This window comes from Dermacentor silvarum, chromosome 1, assembly GCF_013339745.2.
Source record: "Dermacentor silvarum isolate Dsil-2018 chromosome 1, BIME_Dsil_1.4, whole genome shotgun sequence".
NCBI classification, from domain to species: Eukaryota; Metazoa; Arthropoda; class Arachnida; order Ixodida; family Ixodidae; genus Dermacentor; species Dermacentor silvarum.
In genome coordinates this window covers 268524535-268532072 of record NC_051154.1, presented here as the reverse complement: position 1 = coordinate 268532072, position 7538 = coordinate 268524535, and the positions used below count along the sequence as shown (strand labels likewise).

The 7538-nt window shown below is 43.7% G+C and overlaps 1 long non-coding RNA gene across 1 annotated transcript; it reads right to left on the bottom strand.

The window, feature by feature from the left end:
- Positions 1-507: 507 nt before the first annotated feature.
- Positions 508-1737, bottom strand: LOC125942160 (uncharacterized). The gene is made up of 2 exons (XR_007464868.1): positions 1587-1737; positions 508-1285 (listed from the first exon to the last, which is right to left on the bottom strand). It is a non-coding gene; the product is annotated as an uncharacterized LOC125942160 (long non-coding RNA).
- Positions 1738-7538: the final 5801 nt, after the last annotated feature.

Genomic DNA, 7538 nt, shown 5'->3' with positions numbered 1-7538 from the left:
TCCATGAATTCGAATCGAAGCGAATAACGAATATAGAATTATTCAATTAAATATTCGACAATACTCTATATTCGCCCATCCCTACAGTAATTTTCCCTGATAGAGGCACAAATTCCCCGAGTTTTCCCTGAGTTTTTCCAGAATATTCAAAATCCCTGAGAATTCCCTGTTTTCCCGGTTGGTAGACACCCTGACTGCTGCCCGTCACGTAAGTCAATCTCGTGCAACGTTTGTCTCGTCCACCTTACCCATCACAAATGCAGTAAAACTCGTCCAGCATGGAAATGCAGCTCAGAACACGCAATATCACTACAGGCAGAAATAAGTACACACCCATACTACTACTTACTTTTCCAGTTACACGTTGCGCTCCGAGGCCGGCGAAATCGCAGGTGCAAAGGTGACACGCACCCAAGCAACAATACCGAAGAGCGAATAACTGGCCAGTATCCCATTTTGTTCGACGCACGTTTGTTCGACGCACGTTCAAAAGACACGACCACGAAGTAAGATCAACTCATTTATTCGGGATATCAAAACATCACTCATCCACAGCCCTTCCCATAAGCACAGAACCTGAAACTTGCACCCTTTAAATAAAAGCTGCTTGACCGCGAATTTACTGCCACATGCTCGAAATGCATGAATCCCCTCCTGTTGCGTCACATCTGCCTCCAAGGAGTCACGTGTGCCTCATGCCTTATGCAAAATAAGCCTGGATGCATAGGGTGCACCAATACCAGACTGGCCGCACTGATCTGCCCGCTATTCGATACAAAACTAAAGGGAAACACGCGCGCACAAAAAAGGAAGACTGAACAGGGCGCAATTTCAGAGCGGAGCGAGCATCCTAGGAAGCAGTGCGCGAGTGGCCAGACGTCGCCATGGCACTGCCACGAGGAGCAGGGCGAAGCGTACGTCCAGCTGCAAAAAAAATTGGCTAGTTTAAGGAATTCAGTCACTTAGGGAAGGTCCTTTTACAATTACAATTTAGTACTTTCGCGCAAAACAATTTACCAGCCCGTCCTAGCTGCGCTTACCTGCTACACTGCCTACGGTACACATGACTACTGTAACTATGAAATGGGACGAAACCTTAACATGAAGCATCTCGGGTACCTCTTACTGCCCTCCCCCCCCCCCCCCCAAAAAAAAAAACCCTCCCATCTACCAGGCACACAATTCAATTCATACTTTATCAAAGGCACTACCATGTCAAATACTATCCTCCCATATTAAAAGAAACATGCCGCACATTCCACAACGCATCACACTACCACTGCCACTGGACAAAAAAAAAAAAAAAATGTGCGGCCTGCCGCGTCGGCCGCGCTGCTATGGAAGCGAACGTGACGGCCGTAGTTGCATTGTCGGCCGCTTGGCTGTGCCGAACGGCGCTAGCTGAGGGGGATGGAACGCATCGGCTTGCACGCGCGACGGCGTTCCAAGCGCGTTCCTGACGCATTTGCTATGCCGATGCCAGACAACAGCCCCCGGCCTGTGCCGCGGCGGATCACGCCGATGCACGCGGCAGGCCGCACCTTTTTTTTTTTTTTAATCCAGCGGTCGTGACACTACGAACACACGCAACCAAAGCTACAGCTGGCGCCCTCCATGTGAACGTAAAAACGCTGCCCAACGACTATTCCACCTATCTCAAACGTGCCCGCGCTCTGGACTGGTTAGGCTGACACGCCAGGGTAAATGCTGCTTCCCCCCCCCCCCCCCCCCCCCCCGGACTCCATCTGACCTAGCACTCACGCATCCTACATGGCATTGCTAGCAATCAGTAATCCGCAAGTTCTTGGACTAGCATTTATCAAGAGTAAGGACCACAGAGCAAGAACAGTAGGAATGCGCGGCAGCATTCGATTTCACGTAAGCTGACCTAGCTTTGCTTCCGGTCTGTGGCTAAATAAGCCTAGCAATTCGCATAGCAAATGGCACTACTTACTGGTAGAAGGCGACGAAGTAGAATCTAAAAAAACTGAACCAACCACTTAGCACTTGTAAAACTTCCCTCGGAGCACTCCGTAAACCTCCGTAAGAACCTACCAGCAATAATGCATCCCAATACTACATATGTAATGAAGACGACTCAAGGCAAGCATGCAGCTGTTGGCACTGCGTGGCCATCATTTAGAGATGATTAAGCATGTGCAGTTTTACCCACTTCCCATTTAAAAAAAATGAATTGCTTCAAAATGTAAGCCAATAAAGCACAGTAAACAAATCTATGTACTGCCATTCCCACAACCGCTGAATGATCACTGCCCCCCAGAGTTGCCTCCAGTATTTTTTAGTAGTAAACTACCAACAATCACAAAATTGAGCTATCTTAATTCATTGATGGATTTTTTTTTTTTTTTTGCAAAGCTGCAAAACCTAGCCTCTGACCATGTGTCATGTTACTGGTCCACATTAATCGTAGGGAGGCCTTGGCACCTGTACGCAGCACCACAAAAGCTGCAGGCTTGCAATGGCAATTATAGAGCACATACAAGCTGAAATTGCATCCACTGCCTGACAAGAAATAACTTAAGTATGCCTCACAGTGGGGAGGTGAACTCGTAGAAACATCCGCTGCATAGTAACCCATCACCCACTTCATGGCTTTCAAGGTGATCCCACTGTTGGCCTTCTTCAGCAGTGTATTGCAGTGTTCAATATATCTTCATGTCTTCGAAAAATTCTGCTGTCATCTTGAACACGCCACGTTGCATGAAAACTATACATCCCCCGAGTCCCTTCATGACGAGCACCAGCACGGCAGTTAAGCAACACAGCTGCAATGAATGCATCACACGCTGGCACAAATTGTGAACCAATGAGTATACCCCAAAAGAAGAATGAGAGGCGATCACTCCCAGCAAAGGATGCATTGAGAAATACTAAATTCCAATTACAATAAGAAATTGTCCACACTAAAGTTACAAGTTATTGCTAACTAAAAACAAGGTACTTATTGGAGTTATATTTACAGGCAACCCATGTAGTTAAGAAAGTATGGTCCCGAAAAAAGGCAATGCGATTAACACACGAAGCAAATGTCCATAGAAAGGAAATTTGGAAACTGCAATGTCAACATAAATTCTTGTTGTATCTGAGCAATTTCAACAAATCAGGAAGCATACTACAGCACTAACTTTTCATGCACAAAACTAAAACTGTACAGGCTGTAGAACCATTGCAGTGAGGGCCACGTTTGTTTAATCTCAAAGCAACACACAAAAATGTTGCCGTCTACCAAACATGGTTACGTTTCGACAGCCATTTCAAAAATTTGCTACTTGCATCTCGTTTATGCCCGTATTTGGGTTGACCACAACACTGCTCCACAATTTAATGTGCTTGAAAAAGTTAGTGCAACAGAAAAGCAAGAGGTGCAGAGACCCCCACCAACAATACCACGCAGGCAATGCCTTGCACAGTAAACTGCATATTAGCTAGCTGCAAAACAGTAGAAGCAGAAATCCATGCTCAGAGCAAGAGTAGCGCTATCATTACACTATGCTACACGGAAACATTGAAGCAAACTAAACTGCACGATATATCTCAGCCTAATCCCAAAGATAAGCTTACACTCGGAAGACATGAAACAATGAGATCATGTAACAGGGGTACCTTACTCTCTCCTTGGCTGTTAAGCTTCTTGCCACCTATAAAGCACATTTAAAGACACGAGTCGGCAATAGCATAAAAGCATGAAATCGCAGTAATTGTACGAAAAACTTCCATAAATCCAAAAGCCCGATAAGACATTTAAGAAGCAAGCACCAACCCTATGCTTATAGGTGTAAATGTCGCAGCTGCTCTACTTTTTTCGAAATGTGAACATGCTAACACATATGAAAGTAATGAAGGTACAGGAACCACGTAAAAAGCACTTCAGCTAGTTGGGCATCTCTACTGAACTGGAACTGACCAACAAGGAACATCCTAATCTGAGATTCAACCCTGGCAGCAAGAATCAAACAAAAAAAACATCATGCAAATGAAGCATTTCAGGTGCCAGTAATAAAATCTGGCAGTTATCACACATGTGCAACATAAATGGATATTCAGTGTCCCCCCCTACCCTGGAAAACATTAAGCAAGACTACAAAAACCAGATAAATCAGCTGCACAAAATGGCCATTGATAATACAATTGTGCTTCCAAATCCACTTTCAAAATGCAATGCCGAAGCACTCAAAGCTTGAATCGATCCTTCGAAGCATTTAATGTAGCTAGAGCAAATACTCATTAAAAACATTGTATACATTATCACCTGGTAAGAATGTATGAATTGGCTAATTCCTCTGCACACAAATAAAAAAGACATACCTCGTGTTAAAATGCTGTAAAGGCACTGAAGTTCTATAATTGGTGAATGCCATTCTTTTGTGACCACGATTTCAAAAAACCCTATTCCCAAACTCGATCTTGCCTCCTAAAAATGGCAAGCACGACCAGCACTTTGTGCAACTTGCTGCACTCTCCCAACGAGAACTGCACACTTTTCAGGGTGCGTATCTTAAAATGAAAAGCCAATGCAAGCTAAAAGCAGCTAACACTACTCTAGCCCCTAACAATAGCCACCTCTTGAGCAAAAGCAAGCAAACCTTGCACAACACAAGCGTCATTTCAGCTGGAGAGGATATAATTTTTCTGTCTAGTCATACATACTGCACCAGCTATTAGCATGCACCATCTTTTTTTTTTCCCCAATCAACGTAACTTATCAAAGCACTCAGTTAGGTTAGGGCAATGGTGGTGCACTGGCCATACAATGCTGGCGGTCGGGGTTCATGTACTTGGTAGCTCTGGAATTTTTTTGAAAACCTACAAGTGGCTAGCTTACTGTCCTGCCTCAATTTGTCATCACATATTTTTCAATCGAAAGCAACATGTTGGCTGCATTTTACACGTGATCAATTTCCTAAAGCAAATATTTTTAGTATTTTGTCAATCTGTGCAAGAGCAATGCATGCAGAAGTGACAAAAATGCATTCCTGTACCATTTTGTAGCCAACCGTGCATTCCAATGAAGCTCCGAGGCACTCTAACACACAAGCACATTTTCATCCAACAGTGTCGGCTGAATTTGGGTGTTTGGTGAACCACACATGGGCATATTTTCACGAACATAAGTGTGGGCATGGACAACTCATGAACGCAGATACGATCACTGTTGCTACCTTGACAGAGAAAAGTTCTGGCGGTAACTGTCTTTGAAGCTTGGCATTAGCAATTGATCTAATCAAGGTGCAGCACAAATGGTTATCAGGAAACCAACGAAACAGGCTGTGTGTATCGCACACTAAGCAGGACATATATGAAAAAGACGAAACAGTACACGTAAACAAAAGGTTAGCGCTCTCATTTTGTTAAGTTTTTAAGTATTCAGCTTTTTGCAAGCTGGATATGTCTCTGGACAAAGTAAACCATTTTTTATGCTTGGAATGCTTAAGTGCCGTCTGTCAGTTTCGGTTTACAACATATGCGACAGATGCATCACTGTAGTCTCATTACCATGTTTTGATCAACACAAGCATCCCGGCTTCCTTTGGCTTAAGCCTGTCTTCGCAAGTAAAATCACAGTATCCACATCAGAAACCTCGAGTTCATGCCATGGCAACAATGCACAGCTATGCCTGCAGCTAACATGGCTACAACAGGTTAAGGGTGGTCACTTCAGTATCGCCACAAAACTGCCACAGTTTTATCCAAGAAACTTGAAGTGTTTACTGAGAACCACAATTTTGAAATATTTAAGCTGGGAGAACACCTCTGTGAAATGAAACTTAAACTTCTCAGTAAGTGACATACTCCGTTTCATTAGATAGCAGGCATCGCTATGAAAACTTGCAAGACCTCTCCGGATAATAGTGCACTACATATGATTGTTATGTAGGTACATGCCATGCAATTAACTTAAATATAAGTACGGCACTGATGTCATAAAATCCTGCATTTATTAAATGAAAAGTGTCAGAAATCTGAATCCATTTACCACTACATGAGCAAAGTGTCATGTTTTTGCGACCAGCCGCCGCTGCATCACCTGCACTCACAACCGCAATAGAGTATGTCGCCTATACTGGAAGCACAAATTTGATGTCAACTTGCGCCCGTAAATTGTAGCTGCAACATATGGAGTAGATCTTCTGTAGAAAATGTGGCAGATCAAAAATCTGTCCTACAAACCACTGTGCGCACCACTCGCGTAGCTTTCGCAGCGTTGCCTGTGATGTATGAAACTGAGTATAATCGACTCACAACAGCTAACTTCACTGTAGAATGTGCATGCAATTATTGGTCAAAATACGGGTGAACCTGCTGAGCACTGGTGTATACTGCACTTGGTACAATGAAATTGTTAGGCTAAATATAACTGCAGTAACATCCAGTCTAGTTCAAGAAGTCATTAGAAGTGCATAGTACAAAGTCACTGACCAGAATCTCAACATGCACTTAAAATACTGCAACCATTCAAATTAATGCATTTACTTTAAGGTCCTAATTTTACTTAAATGTTTTGCGCACACATGCTAACTTTGGGACTGCCATCCACAAATCAAACACCCGTTGCGAGAATGTATATACCAATGACATCCGAGTTTTCAAAAGATGGAAGCTGCAGACAAATTGTAAAAGGTCGCCTTTAAGAAAGAGGGCGTCAATGTAGCAAAGCACGAAGAAAAAGGGGGCAAAGAATTCCACTGAACCCACGCAAAAATTGCAACCGTCTCTTAAGCACAGTACCCTAACTACTGCACTGCATTGTAATGGGCAAAAGAAATAAAGCACTGCACGTCATTCATAACAGGGCCAAGAATTCATGTCAGAGCTCAACGCAATTTCATGTTCATGAAGGTCATGAATATATAAGTGCACTATTTTAGAATTTGCTGCACTGAATGATAAAAAATATAAAGAGCACTTCAAAAAAGTAGTCGGTTGCATCGAAGAGCATCAATCACGTTAGCAGCAATGGCACGCAAGTGGGAAAAAAAATGATCTGGTCACAGACGGCAGAGCAGTGGCCCAGGAGGGGGACGTATCACCTGATTGTGCTATTTTGCGAGGGTTCCTTGCGAAGGAGAAGAGTGAATGGCACCCCCTAGAACATAAAGACGGGAAAACGTGAATGCAAGCCGCATCAGAATGAGAAGAGCAAAGTGCTTGCCATGAAGAATGCGCATCCAATGGAGTTTATTCACCAATATCTCTCCAAATGTCCTCAACGCAGCATTAAAGCCCCACTACCTCAGATGTTCGCAGGAAACGCGGACCCTAAGCCCAACCTACCTGAAGATGGCCACTAACTACAGAATGACTTATTACCCCCAATCTACTTGAAATTGCAACTGTAAGTGCCTCGTCTTTCTAAATGTCTGGCAGAAGCCAAGCTGCACAGCACACATGATCCTGCCTATTCAGTGCTCAAGGTACATGTAGAGAATCATTTCAGCAATCAGGTGATGCCTTATTTCCACTTCGGTGCCCATATCCCAAAAACAGCACACACATGCACACACACTGCTGCACAGAGA